The sequence below is a fragment of the Lonchura striata genome, chromosome 4 (assembly GCF_050655825.1).
Source record: "Lonchura striata isolate lonStrDom1 chromosome 4, ASM5065582v1, whole genome shotgun sequence".
NCBI lineage: Eukaryota > Metazoa > Chordata > Aves > Passeriformes > Estrildidae > Lonchura > Lonchura striata.
Genome location: NC_140706.1, coordinates 64,449,302 through 64,470,435, shown reverse-complemented (window position 1 = coordinate 64,470,435; position 21,134 = coordinate 64,449,302). Strand labels below are relative to the sequence as shown.

Below are 21,134 nucleotides of genomic sequence, written 5' to 3'. Positions count from 1 at the left end.
CCTCTGTTTTCTGTTGTTATTTTTCCGCTTCCAAAGTAGGGCTCACTGACTGTTCCTTGTCCATCACAGTGGTGGCTCTTATGTATAATGATTAGGCAGCAGCTATCCCAGCATCTTCTGCATTGGTAGAGATGGAAAATCCATTATCACATTATGTAATTTAGTTCTGTGTGATATCATTGAGAACAGTGCAACTGTGTGACTGATACTTCAGTCATTTAAGCTGGACAACGAAAATGAGTATCTGGGAAAGAAAAAAAGAAAAGAAAAAAAAATAAATTTAAAGACTATCTGATTTTTTTAATGCAGGTTTCTTTGTGATTAAGGTTTCCTGAATTCAGCTAAATTTAGATTCAAGGATAGCAAGCATGAAGCATGTAGTCTCACAAGCCCTCCTCATTCCTCCTACTCTTTAACTTCATCACTGTGCAAACCCAATGACCTTGCTCAGCATCTCTGCTCTACCCTATTACTACTATGATACCACCTTTAAAATATCCATATATAGAACCCATTACAAAACTGTAAACTCACTGAAGCACATACACATGCATATCCAAAGGAAGAAAAACTGGTGGCAGCATTTAGTGGTCTAGGTTTTGTCTCTTCAACATAAAAAGGAAAAAAAAATGTAGGAAGGAAATTCTGGTTTAATTTTTTGCCTTTCTGCAAATGTAAATCTGTCTGTCATACATCATCTCTGCATTTTGGGGTATTTTTAGCTCTCAAGCTTCAGGTCTAATCTAGACAGTTGTGGAGCACTGACAGTTCCCACTAAACACACACAAGAAGGACTCCAGCTTCTCAAGAATTAAGCAAGGGATGGGTACAACTTCCTAAAGGTGCACGCCAGCTTTTTAGTGTATGCCTGCTGAGCATGATCCCTAAGATTACATGGCTTATGAAGGCAGGGAGAAGACAGGTCACAGCTAGGTCTTGGGGTCAAACAAAGCTGCACTGAGTGGTATGTGGATGAAGGTCATAGAGCATCATAGATAAGATAACAACATATAGACAAGGAAAGATCATTTATCCTGATGTGAAGACATCAATTTTAAGCATCAAAACTGAGAAGATCATTTACGTGAGACTTCTCCGTGCCAAGAAAATCCACCCACCAATCCAGACTAATACCTACCAGGCAACAAGCCATAGGAACCACACAAATAAACCAGAAAGTTCAACTATGTAGCAAAATGAAAACTGATGAGGTAAACAGGCATAACTTGGACCATGTAGGTCTTTTCAAATGTCAGAATTAAATATGAACAGAATAGGTAAGGGTAGTCTACAGCATACAGTGCTCAAAGTTGATTCAGAAAAGTGGGAAGTTCCTGTTTCAGCCTTTAATGAATGAGCAAAGGCAAGTCCAGCTCCTAGCCTTGCAGATTTTATCACAAGGACCTGTTCTTCTGTGCTTAAGAAGCTAATGATCTGGTTGAATGGGCCTGAATCCCTGAAGGAAGGATTCTTCAAAGACAGAGCAAAAATCTTTGAGGCTTTGACAAAAATAAAGCACCTTCTGACAGTTTGGGACAAAACCATCTCTGAAAGCTGAACATAATTAAGGCATTTATTTCAAACTCTTGTATCTTCCACTGGCTATAGGAAAGGGACTGATTTCTTGAAAAAGACTGTTCTGGCAAGAGGAGGAGTGTCAAAAGGGTAAAAAAGCTCTATCAACATTTACATGGAAGAAATGCATGACTTATAGTGTGTCAGACCATAGCTTTTCTTTTTTTTTCTTTTTTTTTTTTGCTTTTCTTTTTGGACATGATTCTTTTGGTTGTCCTGTCCAAGGCTAGGAGTTAAGACTTGATCCTTGTAGGTCCCTTCCAATTCAGGATATTGTACAATCCTATGATTTTCTTCAGGGACTATTAAACCATTCTCGCTGCAGCAAGCCTCCTTCAAGAGCTTGGGACAGACTCTACTCCAGGCCAAAGGAGTTGTCTCAATGGCCCAGCACAACGCAGACCTTATTCACAGTAGAAAGCCTATAGTGCATGAACTCTTTTGGGAGACATCATCCTGAGAAAGAAAACAGACTGAAAGAAAATAAAAGGGAACCATCTACAAGGGTCCAGTAGCATCAGAGGGGAAGGTTACTCAAAGTCTGAAAAAAAGAAGAAACAACTCAAGCCTGTTTGCTTGTTGTCTCTTGCCAAGTACCCTTTTATGAGCCTCAAAAACCTGAATTTACCAGAATCCTGCTCTAGCTAAAGCAACACTAGTTATACAACTTGATCTTAATTGAAATATTTGGTGCCTGCTGATATGTTCAAACAAATTCACCAGATCTTGATTATGCACTGGCAATTAAAGCCATTAAGTCAGTAGACAGACAGCAGGTTATTTCATTGCTATTTGACAAAGCCAGCCAACATTCTTTCCCCTGTCTATGTGACAGCACTGTAATTAGCAGTAATCAAATACTATTTGTGTGAGGTGTTATGAGTCTGCTTCCTTAGCTAGCAAGATACCTCTGCCAACTGCAGAACACAGAAACCCACCTCTGGTCAGACCATGCACAAGATAGAATAAGGGGAAGAAAACAATGAAACAAGATGAACAATGGATGATTGCTTATTTCAGGATGAAGGAGTTCTTGAAAGCAAAATTAAAAATTAAGAACTCTTTTTTTATTTCTGCCAGCTATATATTAAAAAAAAAGTTAAGCTAAATTACAAAACCATCATCAAGGAATATTGCAAAATACAATAATAATTAAAATTATATCTAGCATTTATGTATTCCCTGCTTGAGGAATGCATGCAACTTCTATTAGATTAATGGGTGTTCTACTCATGCATCAAGCAGAGACTAAAGCCTAATAGTGCATTACATTTTCAAAGTGCTGTACAAACATTAACTAATTAATCCTCATAACCACCCTGCATAGTAGGTAAGCGATACATGAAGTGTATGTCTGAGGAAGCCCAAGAGCAAGACAGCACCACTCTGTGCTCTTCAACACAGACCAGAAATTAATCACATTTACTGCACCGAATTCAGATGCATTCTACAAGAGCAAGAGAGGGAGACATGGTGAGCCAAGTTCACTGAAGCCAGCAAGAAAAGAAGTAAATTACAGCAGCTTCCCTCCTCCCTGGCTCTGGTGGGCCACCCTTGACATGCACAAAGTATTAATGCCCACTGCTTCCCATTTGAATTTCTGCTGAGGGGAGAGAGCTCTTGAACACTGGCAAGAGAAAGGAAAAGATCCATAGGAGCCTCATCGCTGCAGACTTCTCCTCTGTCAGAACCACTGCCTTTGATATCTTGATCTTCCCCACTTTCTGCTACTATTCTTCCTGGCAGGCTTTCTGCCTTCAAAACCTTTAGCTAAGTCTGTATATCAAAGTTGCAACAGGACCCCAGGAGGAGAAGCTCAGCCCACAATTTGGGTATTCCAATTACAACGCCTGCATGATTTCTCTTTAAATAGGAATCCAGCAGTGAACATACTTCATCTTTCCCTGGTGAAGAGACACTGCATTCTGAACACCCATTCTCAACAGGCCATAGGCAGGTGTAACTTCACATGCAGAAAACTGCTTTAATGCCATGTAAAAAAGTCCCAGGACATATGCTCAAAGAGCATTTTATAAATATAACAAGACTACACAGCAGTACATTGTGAGAGAAGGGGGGATGCACTTGAGGACACAGTTTAGCAATGAACACAGCAGTGCTGTATTAATAATTAGAGTCAATGATCTTAGAGATCTTTTCAAACCTTGCTGATTCAATGACAAATGTTAAATCAGTAGGGATAAAGGAAAAGCAGACCAGGTAAGTACTGAAAGCATTACACTGCACCATTCTCATCACTATTCTGCTTTCCAAAACACACTCAGCCCAGTACATACCATAGTGAAATGGTGCAGCAGCAGGTGCTCTGGCAAACTAGCACAAAGACATTAACCATGTTCAAGTTTTCTCCAAAGTCTTGGAAGCTCAGTGTCAGAGTTGAGGCCATGGATGCAATCCATGGGTCTCTGACAAGATGATCTTCTCCATGGAGAGAGGCCAAGATCAACCTTCCTTTCTGCACACATGACCCTGATCCCAGCAGCAGTCATGGGCAGTTTTCCATGGTTGAGCTTGCCTGCAAAGTGACATGTGCCATTTACAGGCAGAGAGCAGATAGGTGCTCAGGCAGAAGCATGAGGAGGAACAAAAGCTCACATTCAAGAAAGATGCTCTAAAAACCATGCTTTATCACCCTTTGGTGTCATATCAAACACATGAACAGGCAGTATGAAATATGAGAAATTTTCTTTAAAAGTGATCAGAGTTTTGTTTAAAAGTCATTCAAATAAATTATAATTCATATGCCAAATCTTCAGCTAGAGGTGGTGCTCAAAACTGGTTCACCCTGACTGCCTTAGCATGCAGGGTTTGAGGGTTGGATGGCAATGGGAACTGTGGATGGCTCAGATGGTGTGTTTGGTCTTTAAAGATAGAAACACATTTGAAACAGATAGAGATAAAGATAGAAACACATTTGTTTGCATTTGCCACAGGCTACCTAGAAAGTTTACAGACACATATCTTAAATACATATGTATTTGCATCACTTCACCATATCAATAAAGTTTCAATAAGACCATGTGTAAATCTGCTTAGAAAATGAACTTTCATGTGCCCAAGAGCTTCCTATGCAATAAATGTACCACGGCACAGGGAAGAAACAGTAGTGACAACAGTGAAGCTCCAGATGCTTGGGATGGAAAACAGCCATGAATTTTGGCTTGAACAACTGAAAATTGAATTGAATTTTCTGGGTAGCAATTTCTGTTTGTAAAAATCAGGTTAAGACTTTCCAAATTTGTGTTCTCAACTGCAGAGAGCTGAACTCAATGTGGATTACAGTTGGCTTTCTCTTTATTTAATGTGATTCAGAATCCTCTGTGGAAGCAAACTCAGCATTTTCCCCAGATGTGTGCCGCAGCACTGGCCAGTTTTACCTGAGGTGATAGACCAATGCCCCTCCTAACACAAGGCAAGCACAAGTCTGCAGGAGGTACACACACATTACCTTTGTTCTGCATTGGAACTAAGAACTTGTGTATAATTTTTAGCTGGTTTTCTTTCAAGGAGGAAAAGATTTTCCCGAAAACTTGTCTTGGGGAGGCATCCACCTGTAAGCATAGGGAACAGAAGGGCAGCCTCCTAACCTTTATTACAAGCTCAAAAGCCTGCTGTGAGCTCTGCCCTTACAGCTCTCACTTTTAGGGATAAGTGTTTGCCAGCAGCTTACTCCACCCTCCCCACCCCAGCCAGGCCAGGGGATCCACCTTCCCTTTCCTGAGTAAATGGAAGCCCTGAAACAATCCCTGCACACAACTCCTGCAATGCCAACTTCACACTGCCCTGTCTTGGCTAAATGAAGACAACTAAAGGAAATTTCTTGCACACCTTCCCTAAACCTGTTGTTAGATATGGAGAGAGAGAGAGAACAGCACAGAGAAATGAGCCTGTGAGAAACTGGTCTCATTTCAAAGCCTTCCCTCTCGGCTAGCAAATACTCAGCAAATATTGTGACCATTTAATTTCTATCCTCTCTCTTCCCCTCAGTCAATAACTATATAATTTCCACAGATGTTGAGGAAATAGTCTCTGATCAGCTGAAATTCAGTGTAGACAAATGCAAGGTAATGCACATGAAGAGCTGTGGTTTCCTCATACCTGCTGATGGATGTTACCTTAACTGCAACTGCCCTGGAAAATTCTTCAGCATTGCTGTAGGCAGCTGAATGAAAACACCTGCTCTACACAGAAGGACAAAGAAGTGGCAAAGAAGTGGCAAAGAAACAAAACAAGAGGATGGGAGAATGTGTTAATACAAGGAAATTTAAAACAAAAAGTAAAGGGATAAGTAAAACTTTCATGAACACTCCCCACTCAAATACTTCCTGCCTCATTTCAAAAAGGATTCATGTTATTACAGGCATGGAGAAGTTTCCATCTGAGGAAGGATTTTAGAGATTATAACTATCAGTTTAAAGAGAACTCACTCAGGACTGGCATGATAAAAACTATGTCCAATAGTACATGCTTTAAGGAAGGTCTAGCTCCCTTTTTCTTATTATTTTCCTAAACAGAAATAAATGAAGACCCTGACATTTAATGAAAATGCATCTAAAGTGCAGTATGATTAAAAATAATGTTCAGTGTCTTGTTGAGACATAGTCTTAAAGATTTGAAAAAATATATGTTTATAGATAGGGAGATTTATAATTTTGCTACAAGTTTACATAGGTTATCTACCCTTCTGCATGAGTCAAAGGTGAACTAAGATAACCAAGGAGAGGAAGAAATTCCTCCTTGAAGGTGTGTTGATTTCGCACAGCCTGGTTTTTGCTAGTGGAGAAACGCCCCAAAGGTGCTGCTAGAAGGTTCTGCCACATCCAACAGAGCCAATCTCTGATGCCTCTGAAGATGGACATGGCACAATTAGAGGTTGTCTGTGATGACATATTTAAGAAGAAAATCAAAACATCACAAGTGCAGTTTTTTCCCAGAGGTGGCAAAGTGCCGCCACCGGGGCCATCTGGGAGCAGCGTGCGGCGATGCGCTGCAGCCGCCACCTTGGCACTGCCCATCCAAGCCTCTCCTGCCCAGCCGCCCCTGCCCAGCCGTGCCAGGGCAGACGGGCAGGGCTGGTGGTGGCTTTTCCTTCCCAGCACCGGTGGGAGCAGAGGTGTCAAACAGTGTGTAAGAGAAAACATGGCAGCACCAAGGTCAGTGGGAAAAAGGATGGTGCTCCAAGCATTGTAGTGAGGATTATGGTGGAACAAACTGTCCCTCTGTAATGCATGAAGTCCATGGGGGATGCAGAGATCCACTCGCAGCCTGTGGGAAAAGTGTTCACACCAGCGCAGGTGGATGCCAGAGAAAGCTGTGATCCAGTGGAGACCCAATGGAGAGAGGGCCCCTGCTTCCAGAGACGGAGAGAGAGCCCTTGCTTCCAAACTAGAGGTGCCTATTCTTAGAGGACTGCACCCTATGGACAAGCCACCCACGCCACAACAGTTTTGGGAAGACAGTTTGCCCATGGGAGAGACTCATGGAATCACAGAGAAAAGACTCTTTCCCCTGAGTGAACAAAAAAAGATCTCAAGTGACAAACTGACCAAAACACCATGCTCTGTCTCCCTGCATTGTTGGTAGGAGGGAGGGAAGGGTTGCGGGGGAGAAAGGGTGTTTTAAAGGCTTGTTTCACTTCTCATTGTCCTCTTCTGACTCTGTTAATAATAAATTTGCCTTATACCTTTAAATTTTAACCTGTTTTGCTCTCAGAGTATTTTCTCCCAGTCCTCATGTCAACTCATGAACCCTTTTTTCCCTCTCCTTTGCCCAGCTGACAGCAAGAGAGGGTGAACAAACAGCTTTTGTGGGTGTGTGGTGCTTGGTCAGTGTCAAACCACGACAGAAGGCCTCACTATAGCATCTCTTGGGACTTCCAAAGCGCCTATGCAAACTGAGAATCCAGTTTCTTCTGAAATCCATGGCAATGACATGCTGAGATCCCACAATGTTGTTGACCACCCCCTCATTTCCCCCCAAACACAAACCCACATCCTAAAACATTTAAAGCTATGCCTATATAGGGTCAGAGACAAGCAGCAACAGAGCCTGGGAAACCAGACAGCTCTGTAAGTAGGAGAGTCCAGCTCAGCATGGGCCCTGTGGATGGTCAGTGGAGGACAGGAGGGACGAGTCTGCCTCAAGCCACTGTACAGAACAAACTCTGTTGGATCACCTCAGCAAATCCTGTGCCGGGGCTCTGCCCACTACTGGAGTGGCTGGAAAGCCAGGGGCCCCAGTCCAACTCCAAGGACAACCCTCTTCTTTGGTATGTCACACAGCTTCTGTTTGGGATGAATGTGACACATCCACATCTCCAGGTTCACAAGCAACATGACAGGCTTCCTGTTCAAAGCCAAGATGGAGTAGCATCAGATATGACTCTGATCGGTTTTCAAAAAGGCCTAATTCTGCTCTCTCTTGAACTTTTCACTAATGCAAATGATTTAACTCCAGCTATATGCTAATACCACTAAGAATACGATTCAGAAATCACAGAAGGCTATTTTCAGGATTTTGTTTTATTTCATGAAAGACCCTTAACTCCCCTAGTCTTTCAAAGTAAGCCAAAACATTCAGATGTAGCTGGTACAAACTGCGTCATACAAGACACAGACATAAAGAGTAGAACAAGTGCTATAATTTAACATTCAAGCAGTCACTGCACAGCCCCTATGTATTGTTGCAAATGAACAAAAGTTTAGAATTGACTACTCTTTCCAGAGGAAAGGACAGCCCTGTGCCTCCCCAACACGTCCCCCCTGCCCACCCCCTCCCCGGGTGTCTTGTTTTGTTTTCCAAATTGCTTAAACCGGTCTCATGGTTTGTGCAATTACAATAAGAATGCATAAATGGAGCTGCTTGGCCTAGGGAATTTCTGCTACCACAAAGAAATCCAAACCACTGATACTTGCTTGTTTGTTTGCTTTCAATGCTACTGATGGCTTCCCGTCACAAATCTTTTCTATCTTTTGCCCAATTACTCATGTACAGAGTTCCCCAGCTCCCCTCTGAGCTCCACTTCAGCACTTTCAGGTCTGAGCTGACCACAGGAACACATGCAGGACAGTCTCTTTCTGCAAAGTCAGTGACCCTTCCCCATCAGTCAAGGCTGATCCTGCCAAACTGAGCACTTTGCAGGCCAGCCCTTCTAGCTAGTCATCCAAAACCTTCCCTTCATTTCAAAAAGGATTCCAGAAAGATGGAAGTCTAAGTTCAAATCTCTGAGGAAAGAAGCCAATTCACCCTCCCAGTGGACAGAAAGCAGGTTAGCAGACTTGGGCTCCCTGGTTGCAGTGCCTGGGCATGTACAAGGGAAGGAAACTCATCTCCTGTCCCTTTGTGTGACATTTGCCTCATCAGGAGTGCCAAGCTACCCAGAACACAGCCCTCCCTGTGCACACTGAGGGCATTCCAGGAACATGCAGGAGCAATGGACACAGTCCACAGGGGGTCAAAAAGAATTTGCACAGGCTGTTTGAGAAGGAGAGGTGATGTTGCCAGCCAGTATATACTAAATTCTCCTTGAAGCCCAAGACTTGTGTTGTGGGGACTGAGACTTCTATTAGTCTGGGCAGAGGTGGTGGCAAGAAGCACATGAGCCACTCTTCTACTGTGACAATATTGTGTCCTATGTGACTGCAGTCACTGCATTTTTCTTCCCCTTGCACTGGGAGTGAGAGCAGTCCATGTTGTTCACTGCTCTCCAGGATTTACAAGCAGAAAATTCCAAGCACTCTTTCGCTCTCCCTGCCTCCTTCCCTCCCCCCCTCCCTTGCATTTGCACACACAGAGCAGATATTCCCTCCTCCTTTCCATTTATCCCGGGTGCCTGCAAGGAGCTGGGGAGCACATCTGCACTGCAAGCCACACCTGCTCATCACACCAGGCTCTGCTCCGACTCACGGCAAAGAAAGTTTCAGTTCAAGGGGTGGGAAGAGAAGAGATGGAAAATATCTGACAAAATAATGGGCTTAACATCAGCTGTACTGTGTAAATCATCGTCTTGCAGGTGTCTTTTTATACTCACACCATCCTAAAGTCATAAACCAAAGCACAAACAAGACACCTCCCCCAGCATGAGTTACATTAAAGTAATACAACTCCCAAGGCAGCCTTAGCATCAGTCCATTCCTGTCCTAACACAGAGTTGCAAAATTTTACTCATCCACTCAAGGCAAGTCATATTTTGATTGACAAGTGAAATAAGTAGATTTTTCATTATGTGTCCCACTAAAAGGCTGACAAATAAATCTTCCTACAATTATCATCCATAGTAGTTTTGCTGCTCAGTGTCAGGAATATTTAACAGGTATTTAAATTCATTTGTTGGTGCTCATACAGAATTGCCTTTTTGCACACCAATGAAAGTCCAAGTTTTTATCTCAGCTGTACTTCATCTACTGATATGTCTTATTTGGGAAGAGCAAGCTTATTTCAAAGGCATGTAATGGGACAGTATCAGTCAAACCAGCAATATTTCTTAGAACACCCTGCATTCATCTGCTTTTCTGCTGGAAATAAAAAAAAGAAAAAAAAAAAGAAAAAGAAAAAGGACAACTATCAAACACAAACAAGAGATTGTGTTCTCACTTTTCTATCTCCAGTATGCTTTTGGAATTCATGAAGATCTCTGTACAACACTGTTCACAAGAAACTTTAAAAGGCAAGCCCACAATTTACATAAATTACTTTTTTGTTTCCAGCAAAATATGTCCTAATGACTGAAATTCTTTCTTGGTCATGCTGTAGAACAAAAATATTTCTGAAAGGTTCTTCAGCTTTCTGTGCCTTCTTGTTTATAGACAGATAAAACTCTTTCACCAGTAAATTACCACTTCAGATACTGTGACTTTCCTCTGCTCCCAGTTATGCACCTTAATATCAGCTTAACTGAGGTGTAGTCAGACTCCAAAGGCCTACATACTTTTAGAATCTAAACTGCAGGTTTTTTCACTTAAAAATAAAAATCTATCTATTCAATTTGATTCTCTAGGATTCTCTTGTCCTGCCATCCAAATACATATTTTGCTACTTAAAACAGAATTAGTAAAAATAAAAATCTGCTCCAGGGGTTAACTACCATCCAAAGATTATGTTTTTATCCAGCTCCTTCAGAGAATAGAGTATAAAGAGGATTTAAGCACAAAACAAGCATAGTCTCTCTGTTGCTAGTGGCAAGGAAAAGAAAACACAGACAGCAAATGTACTGCCTAAAATACAGTGTGGAATAGGTTCCCTCTAACCAGATCTGTGCACTCACACAAAGGCATCTGCCAGCAGAGCTAGCACAGGCACCAGCCAAAGGCTATTTTAAAAGCGCAGCTTATGGAGCATTTCCTCAAACCAAGCTGAAAACCCTGGAAAGGACTCTCTGGCTGGCACACCTTCAAGTATACCCTGGCTCTAGCAGCAGGGCTCAGTGTGACATCCCAGCCTGAGGAGATGTGCCAGCATCATTCCATGGCCACCCTTTTGGCTGGACACAACCCTGCTGGGTGCCCTGCTGCCACCTTCCACTTCAGTGCTGCCTGGCCACCAGGAAGCCACTCCACACCCTGGCTTTATCCTCAGCCAGTTCCCTTGGCCAGCCTGCATGGCCAAATTTAACCTGCTTTCACTGCGTGCTTGGAAAAGGAGAAATTTGTTTAAAAGAAGACAGGATTCTGCTGCCTCCATTTCGAGAGCATAGAATCAGACTGAACTTCAGAAAAACTCCCCCGGGACTGCTCAGACTAGGGAAAACATGCTGTTTCCAGTGAACTGCCTACATTCAATTGATTATCACACTTTACTGCCAATATAGAAGCATTTAGTCCCTCTCACACAATACCAGCAGGCCAAGTAAATGTTACAAACTAAAACATGGTTGCACACTTTGCTTTACTAGGCAGTCTTAAATGAGCCCGAGACAAAAGAAGCTCTATTTTGTTACTAGAATTGAGCAGAGAGTTATTTTAGGGGTGTATAATGTCTTTAATGTCACCATTTATTGCTCATTTACATGTATTGTGTAAACATCCAACCTCTTACCTGGGTGCAAAGATACAAATTTCAGTGCCTAACTGCAGGCATGTGAAAAGCATGTTAAAAATGTCCTTCCCTTTCTTGTTCGATTGGCTCTTGGGTTAAAAGAAGGTGGTGGCTGAAAGAATTGATTAATTATATTAATCTGAGCTACATGCCAAGATGCTCTGCAAAATTCTGCATTGCTTTAACTCCTTACAGTTTTAAATGTAACTACTTTGGACAAAGTAAATCAATATCCTTTCTGCCTGTATTAAGATGTTTTGTTCTTGGAAGGTCCCTGGTTTATATCACAGTCTCATGGCTGAGACTGAGCCTGATGGGGCTACAACCACTAAGGACTTACATTTTTTGGGTGTTCGTAGTCCCTAAATTGCAAGGCAATTTTCACGCAAATACTTTAAATTGAAAGAGCATAGGTTTAGATGAGACGTTAGGAAGAAATTCTTTGCTGTGAAGGTGATGAGGCACTGGAACAGTTTGCGCAGAGAAGTTGTGCATGCCCCATCCTTAGAAGTGTTCAAGGCCAGGCTGGATGAGGCTTTGAGCAACTCGGTCTAGTGGGAAGTGTTCCTGCCTGTGACAGAAGTTTTGGAAAGAGATGGTCTCTCTGGATTAGCCCCTGCTAATCCAAACCATTCCATGGTTCTGTGAATGACAGGGCCCTGGGACTTCACCCCTTCCAGTACTACCTGGCAGAAGAAGAAGCTGGCTGAGCAGATAAATGACTAATGACCTGCATCTCTCCTCCCTTTCCCTCCTGCAGCCTGTAATGCTGGCTGCACTGCTCCCTTTTAGGCAATGTTCACACATTCAAACCACGGCAAGAAATAAAAACCCTGAGTGTTTACAAAGGTGCTTCCTGCATGAGTATGCTCTGTCTCTCACACCTCTGTTCTTGTGAAGATCACAGCTGCAATATAAAATAGCTGCAATATAAAATATATGATTTTTAACTGTTCAGGGATTATTCTGCCAGGGCTGGCTGCAAATAAATTAAAGGAGGGGTTGAAAGAGTGAAGAAAAGCCTTCTCTTCCTTAGAGCTTGCAGCTGAAGCAAAAGAAAGACTGTTCCTTCTTCCCCCCATTCCCAACATATGCATTCCTGTCTCTACAATTCCTAGGATGTGATGTTCATCAGTAATGAAGATCACACACTGTCAGGGACTGAAATGTTTCATGCCTTAAACACGGTTATGAAGGTGTTTTGCCCATTACAGCAAAAACTACATAAAGAAGCTACAACCACAGAAACCCACCCCTCCTTAAAGATTCCTGACTGGAAGTTTGGACTGTGAGTTAAGCTGCCTGGATAAGATAAAGGCAACAGACACTATTGTTCGATCATCTCAGGTCTAGGGAGAAACAAACATGGCAGAGGGAAAGGAATGCATCCCCAAGAAAGCCAACCACAGCAGAGAATCATCCCTGGCTGGGTTTGGGGTGGAGGAGACCACAGCCCACAGAGGTCAGGTTTGCACAGGTAACCCCACCCCCTCCAACCCCTCTCTCCTCCCCGCAACCAAGGGCGGGGGGAGGAGGTCTCAGATATGTGGCATAAACCTCTGGTTAGAGGCAGTGAACACCCATCCTCCCTTACACAAACCAGCCCAGCTGTGAAACCCCCAGTCCCACAGGCCACATGCATGGGAGGCTGAGGGGGTGTCCTAATCTATCAAAGAACACCAAAACTCTCCCCAGACTCATTGGTGAGGCCTTGCACCACTGCACATGATGCAAAGTGATGCAAAAGATCCAGAGTCTACTGCAAGAGACTCTTAAATTGCTAATTGCTTTCCTCTCCTACACACCCCCCCAGCAAGGTACCTGGAAATTCCCACCTGGCTTGAGCATGTATTAATCCATTCTATGCTTCTCAGAAGACCTTCACCACCAAGAACACCAGCTGGAGAATCATCAGGATGCCAGTGGGATCCATGGAATAGTCATATTTTCTTTATTCTGTCTCTGTCGCTCTCTTTTTGTTCCCCCACATCTTTTCTTTTTCTTTCTCTTCCTTCTTCTCTCTTTCCTATTTTCTATTAAACAAAACACATGCTACTGACTTTGGCATATGGTCTCTTTTGTACCTTAATTTGGGCACAAGCATTTCTAACAACTTAAAAAAACAGACTGTAACACGCATGTCTTCATAGCAAGCACCAGCCCAGGAACTGATGTGGATTTAAGTGATGTACATCCACAGAAGCCTTTTGACTGATGAGCCTTTTTCTCCTAAAAAACTTCAGCCAGTGAGGAACCCAGCAGTGCTGAAACTGTCTTCAAATTGTCATGCTCCTCCTGCAAACCCTAAAGCTGAGGCTATGGAAGAGTTTGGAGCATCCAGTCCTATCCAAAGGAACCTATACTGCAATTAAATTATATGCCAACCAATGAGCTGGTGCTAGGGCTCTGAACCCCAGTGAACCCTCACCCTCCACTTGGGTACCTCAGGGGAAACCTCAGGACAAGCATAAACACCTATGCACCCATGTGTCAACATACTAGGCCTGTTTCTCAGATTCCCTGGCTCTCCACTTCCTTGTCCCATGACAGCAGTAATGCTCATGGACCTGCACAATGGACTGCACCACAGTGCTCCCTGATTTGAACTCACTGTCCCCCAAAACAGGAAAGTTTTCAGCTGAACTGCTCCCGAGTCTGATCTTGTGAATGACAAACAGTGGGAATAGAAAGTGAGGGGCAGGAGATGTGTAGAGGTGTCTGTCTCACTTCCCCAAAGCCTCATGCTGGATATAATCAACTGGAACAACTTTGACCTTAATGTACTCTTTGCCCCAGTACTTAAAGCATTAAACACAACAAATTTCTACCATTAGAGTTATTAAGAAACCACACTGCTCAATGCAAAAAGAAGAACCTCATCCTCATTGGTCACACTGAGTTGGGTTCTATGGTATTATTTAAAGATAAATTACACAAACCATCAGCTCAGCTCTGTGTCATATTACAAAACTGAGTTCCTGAAATTGCATTTGATCATCGTTTTGTTGTTTGTTTTTTTTTTTTTTTCTTAAAGGCAGCAGGCATCTGCAGAGCCTCCCTGAGTGCACTGAACTATTTACAAGTGCCTCACCAGCCAAGGACAGTTTCTTCTCTTGCCCTCCTTCCACAAGTAGTCTCACTGGTATAAGTGGAATTATTTGTTCAACTGCAGAGAATGCTCTTTGAAAACATATGCGTCCTTCAGTGTCAAAAAAGCCCAAAACTACAATGTATGACCTGAAGAGCTGGTAGGAAATTCTCTCCTTACAAGGATGTGGTGCATGACAGAAACAGGGAGATTTGGCGTGAAGATGTCTGCCTATGATTTGAAAGGCATTTTCCAAGACTAACACTATACCAATTCTTGTGTGGATCAGGATCATTCCTGATTGAAGTTCCAGTTCAAGAGCCTTTACATTTCAAGTTCTTTCTTATTCAGGACAGCAAATTTACTACATGGTTAAACAAACATGTGCACAGAGGCAGAGGACTGAGCAGGTTATAGCCAGAGACTTACTACCTCATCTCATCTTTAAGAAATGACCTTGATCAAGGTCAAAAATCTTGGAAACACAGAGAAAAAACACACTGTCAATGCCACTGTGGTGCCAGTTCTGTGAATAAAGGACTCCAGTGTTCAGTGCTGTCATTTCTGTAGCAGTTATGAATGCAGAAAAACTGAACTTATAAATAAAAAGCCCAAAGATGCCATAAGAATCCTCAAGTCACCTAACATTTCAAACAATTAATTACTACCTTAACTTTAAAGGCTGTAATTGACTACTGGTTATTTAAAATTTATCTTCAAGCTCTGCTTTTTAAAAAATGGTTTTTCCTGTGAAAAATCAATAATTCTATCCGAATCAAACACATATTAAGAGACCTTGCCATCTTCCACTGCAGTGCATTAGCAGAGATCCAGGTTGGCTTCCTCCCCCTTTTCTGCTCATTACCATCAGTTTTGAGAACTGATTAGCTGTGGTTGTTATTCATTAGTCACATCTCCAAAATCTGAATTATAAACATCCCTGTGAGGTCTTATCCTAATCAACCTATTTTGAGTCTTGCAATTAATACTAACACCAGAAAAATAATTGAACAGTGTACATTTAAAGACACCGCCCCCCTTCCCACAAAAATCCAGGCTTAGATATGCATGAAAAGGAAGACTAAAATGAGACCTACAGACTGTCATTGCTGCTGTAAATCCTTCTTCCATGTTCACTGCAGCCAGTTCAGCTGGTTCATACAGGTGACATGACGGGTACACAGTAAAAACGAGGCAGCCATCAGTGATTTTGCTGATGGGGTCAGAGGTTACCCAGCTGATGGATCTCAGGAGGACAAGAACATGCAGGCACTACAGATTAAGTGACTGCCATTGGCCGTGTGCTTCCTCTGAACACTCAGCTATGGATGGTAATCAGTTACTTGGGGCTGCTAATGACACTGATCAAATAAATGCACTTAGCACTCGGCAGCTTGAGGGTTACCACCCTGACACCACACGGACTAGAGGGGAGAAGAGGCTGGTACCAGAAAAATCCTCCAAGTCAACCAGCAAACCAGCTTGTTCCTTCTTTGCCTGCCTAAAATGATAAAACAAATATTTGCTTAGGAGTAAATGTATCCTTTCCCATAAATCAATACAACTTGGGAATGCCATGGCGATCCGTAGGGCCAGCAGCTCATGGGGAGGGACCCCACACTGCTTCAAGAACGATCTGTCACAGGAAGCCAAGTGCATTACCACTGTACATATTGGCTCCCAGAGGTCTGTGGAACAGGTCGCCTCTCTCCTGATATTATTTCCCAGGTTTGACCTATGATCCAGGGTGATTTGGCTTCCTCATCATTATCATCAGCTCAAGATGTTGATCTCTGTCCAACTTTTACAGCTAGGGAAAGTAAAGATTTTGCCACAGGTTTCAGAGGAGTGTAAGACTGGAGCAAACATTTCTTAGTTTGTCTCAGGCATCCTAAACCACAACTCCTTTTAAGGATTAGGACAGGGGTGAAGATTTGGTGTTTGCATTTTGATTTCTAGATAACTAAGACCTTGTTCTACTGCTTTAACTGTAGGGGTTATTTATTCCCTATTCCTATACAGAAAAAGGATTACTTACACAGACATATAATGCCATGTTAGGAATAACTAAAATTATACCCTTAATTTTAGGGGACTACACCGTCCCTTTAAGGGGCTAAACCGAAAGTAATGCTCTGACAGAGTAAATCAGTTCTTTAATTTGCAATAAAAGCAGTAAGTTAAACCAGACATCATGTCCTGGATGGTCTTTTGCTCTCAGAACTGGAATTCTGGGCATCTGAAACCCAATCTACATCCCTTGGGAATCAGCCTTCCTTCTGTTTTAGGGCAGACAGTCCCACAGCTACACTGAGTGACTGTATGGATCTGTTAGCAAAATAAAACACACTGAAAAATGTCTTTATAAGTGCAATGTATTTAATCACCACAAGAAAAATAAATTTTGAAGAAATTATCAAACAGAACCATCTGAGGAGAATTTGTAGCAGCTAGTTCTGCAGATGATTCTGTACTCCCCAGGAACCCTTTCCCTGAATGCATAAAATTAACTGCACAAAATGTCTTACTTTTCAAATAATTATAAACCAGCAAATTAATACAGTGCAGATCTGTACCACTGAGTTGTTTTTGCAAACTGGGTGCCAAGATTCCTCCTCATCTGTTCTGGGGCTACCTCATCAGTGAGCAGCAGCCTGGGACATAAGGCATTGTATTCCAAACCTGCTTGAATAGTGGGGGGGAGTTTCAACAGGCAGAATGCAAGAACTATTGGGATTTTTAGCTAAAATTTGCTCATTGTGCATAGAATGAAAAGAAGAATCCTCACCACAATGCACAGTGAGGTGAGCTCTTAAGAAAGAAGCCTGTACTAAGAGCCCTGCTTAAGTAGTAATCATTCATTACCAAAAAACCAAAGTATGCCAGCAACGACAGTTAATCCCTTCTTTCTCTCCCTTCTTCCTGCAGAAAGTTGTGAAGGAAGCCTTTACAACTGCCAGTTGTAAAAAGCTCAGTTCTAGGGCTCAAGATACCCCAGAAGGAGTATCCTTTTTTCCATAAGGGAAAAAGCTTCTCCTATCTCCAAATGTTCCAGTCTTCTGGTAAGTGCTGCTTGAGGCCAACAAGTTCAAGACATAAAGCCAGTCTACTGGGGAAAATCAAACTTGGTCTGCACAAAATGACCCTTGTGCAGCAGCAGGTTCAGCACAGGGTATCTACAATCCAAACAATCACATCCCTCCCTCCCCACTACTGCCTACAATAATGACTAGGCTGACTGCCTACAAGCAAACTGGGGCTTGCCTTAGAAATCACAGGCAAAAGGGAGATTTTCTTGCTGCCCTCAAGGAATGGGAAAGTGTAGTCAGTCACTTCGTGGACCACATAGTGCTAGATAGAAGGGCAAGACATTAATTTCAACACAGGAAATTGCAATTACATATCAGCATAAAGGTTTCCAGTGTGAATACAGCCAAAGACTGGTGCAGGCTCCCCAGAGAAGTCTCCATCCCCGGTGATACTCAAAGCCCAACTGAATATAACCCTCAACAAACTGAAGCAGCTGGCACAGCTGTAAACAGTGGCTGGGCTGGTTGACCTTCAAGAGCTGCAGCTACTTGATCCTTATTCCACAACACAAGTTTTAAGGAAAGAACCTACCTAGCTCTGGTGATTTCTTCTTGGTTTTAGCTGTGGAATGCAGCAGGATAGCACAGCAGTGGATGGTGAGAACAGAGAACCAAGCACTCTCATTACTTCAATTAATTATTTCAAGTGAGGATAATGAAGGCACAAGGGTATCTTTTTTTTTCTGCTCTATGTGAGCTGCACAGGTGTGGATACCTTTAGTTGTTACAATGGATCCTGCTATGTGGTTGGGGTTTACAGGAACTCCCAAAACAAGCATGAGTTTGTGCCAGCTTGAAGGATGTTAGGTGCTTTTTACTAACATAGAATGCACCCACTCCAACATATGCTGTCACACACATTCAAGGAAAACAAAAACCAAAAAACAACACCAAACAAACAACAACTCTGTTCTCAACTAAAGTATATTGAAGGGCAAAAATCAGGGAAAGAACTCCTATCCTTAAGAGAAGACATGAAACCAATGAGGAATGATTTCCCAGTGAGCCTGTTGGCCACAAAATTCTGAGAACACACCACAGAGGCAGGTACTTTAATGCAACTTGCTAATGCCGTGCATTAAGTGATTCTTGCTCTTACTGCCTGCTCCATCTCAGGGGTCCTTTGAGCCAATTACTAGTAACCTGCTATTGCATGCCATTAAACAATTCAACTAAAAAAATACAATAAACTAATCCTGTCCTGTAACAGACTCAGTCTACTCATTCTCCTTGCTACTTCACATACCCAGGAAATAAACAATATGAGAAACATCAGCATTTTCTCTACAGTATTAAGTACAAAGATGCATATGTCAGTGCCTGATGGTATGCCACACATATTATCTTTAATAAACTGGTATTTTGAGCAAACATTAGAAATAATTCCTATCATTTTAAGTCCTCCAGAATATTCAGTTTACCAGGTCATTGCGATTCTCTCTTCCCTCATTCATCTGGATGCTCAAATGCAACTCTCAAAAAGGTGCCTCTCTTATCTTTCCCCAGGACTAGAAAACTAGTTTTGCATATTAAATCATTATTTGTTTCCATGGATGTCTCTGAGTTCCTCTGACAGCTTTATCTCACTGATGAAGATAAACCTTTTTCCAAAAGCTACTGCCAGACTGCCCTCACTCCCAGACATTACAGGATGTAGTTGGCAGAATCTGTCCAATATTACTCACATGGTCTGAGAAATCTGAAAGTCACAATTCATAGTTTTGAAAACACAGTTGATACACAGCAGCTTAGCATAGGTCCACTTCACCACCAGCACACAATCCTTTCCTGCCTTTATCTTTCTCCTGGTCACCATGGGAATTATTAATTTGAAAAACAAATTAGAAAGTAGCAGTGATATGACTTCAGTATTTCTGAAAATGAGATTGCTTTTCTTCTTCAGATTCTGCCACTACTCATGTCTAGAAACTTTCTGAAGCATAAAAGAAAAGAAAACTAAAGTATGTTAATTATTTAAAGTTTAACCAGAATCTTGTAATGGTTTGGAGCTTCTATAGAGACTGCTTATGCTGGCATCAAAGTCTGACTCTGGAAACCAAACCCTGTGTGTAGGCTCATGTACACACACACAATGCAGCATAGATAAGCCTTGCTACCACACTTTATCTTCGTGGGTGAGAAGATCAAGTGGCTGTGGCATTTGAAAATTATCCAGGGTATCCTTTCTAGCAAAGATAAATACAATGCTGATATCAAACCTGCGCTGTTGTGAACTGCACACTGACTGACACTTGTGTGTTCTCATAAGACACTGCCTAAATAACTCTTTTTTAAATAATTAAGCAAAATTATTCAAAATGCCTTCTCTTAGGCTTTTGAAAGCAGTAGAAGTTTTCACGTGCACACTTGTGAGCTGGTGTTTGCAGTGTGCCTGCAGTTTTAGCATTACTGGGCAGCACTTTTGAACTGAAGATAAAACCTTCCTCCATTTAAAATTTATAGCCTTTGCTGAGGTTCATCTCAAATGTAGCACCATGTCACCTGCAGGGATGTACACCCATACATAGCCTCTAATTTCCAACAAACATAAACATCAAAGCAATCAAAACCAGAAACTGAGAAGCTATTTCTCTTCTTGCATTGCCAGGAGTGTTTTTTGAAGCATGTTTCAGATCAGGCCAGCATTCCTGAAACACAAATGACCTGCTCAGGCTGGTCTATAGGTGCTCCAAGACTCAGGAGCCCCACAGCAGCTACAGCACACACTAGGGTATTCCTGTGCTTCATGGATGTTTGTAGGTGGTCAGAACTGTCAGCTCATCTAGCATCATCTGCATGTGTCATTTTCCAGATGGAACCAGCCAGGATCCAAGCCACTTCTAGGCTCAGTGCCTCTGAAGTGTTGCCCAAGTCACAGGTTGACTGGGTGCTTCATCTACCTCACTGCAGCCAGTGTAGCTGAGAGAGAGCAGGGCACACATATATCCCTGTCTGCATTTCCCAAAGGATCTGCCAGTGAGAGATATTAAGCTGTCCTTGCAAACAACCAATTACTGATACCCCAAGACCTCCGTCTGCAGAAGTTTACTTGGCATGGCTGCAGCTTTAGAGGCATTTTTCAATAGGCCATTTTGGGATGCAGACAGATCTTTAGAAGGTCCTGTAATTTCAATAATGAAATTAAAACCATAATTTAGCAGTTGTGGGACTGAAGGAAAAGAGACATGGGCCTAAGTAATGCCTGCTCACATTATTTTCTTTATGACATCTCTCAATCTACTAAGTAAAAATCACACAATTCTTCATGCTCAAGAATGCAAATCACAAACCCAGCTTCTTGATAAGGCAGCAAGCATAAAACTGGGATT

General features: G+C 42.3%; 1 protein-coding gene across 7 annotated transcripts in view; it reads right to left on the bottom strand.

The window, feature by feature from the left end:
- Positions 1-21,134, bottom strand: part of MAML3 (mastermind like transcriptional coactivator 3) — a 243,629-nt gene that overhangs the window by 117,950 nt on the left and 104,545 nt on the right. Inside the window, exon 1 of one of the 7 annotated variants that reach the window (XM_085578255.1) lies at positions 13,464-21,134. This exon is cut by the window's right edge and continues 23,018 nt beyond it. The exons of 5 other annotated variants lie outside the window; for them this stretch is intronic. The gene's annotated coding sequence lies outside the window, so the exon portion shown is untranslated. Of the gene's footprint in view, position 1; positions 13,428-13,463 lie in introns of those variants that run through there. One more of the 7 variants, XM_085578256.1, reaches the window with a different exon arrangement.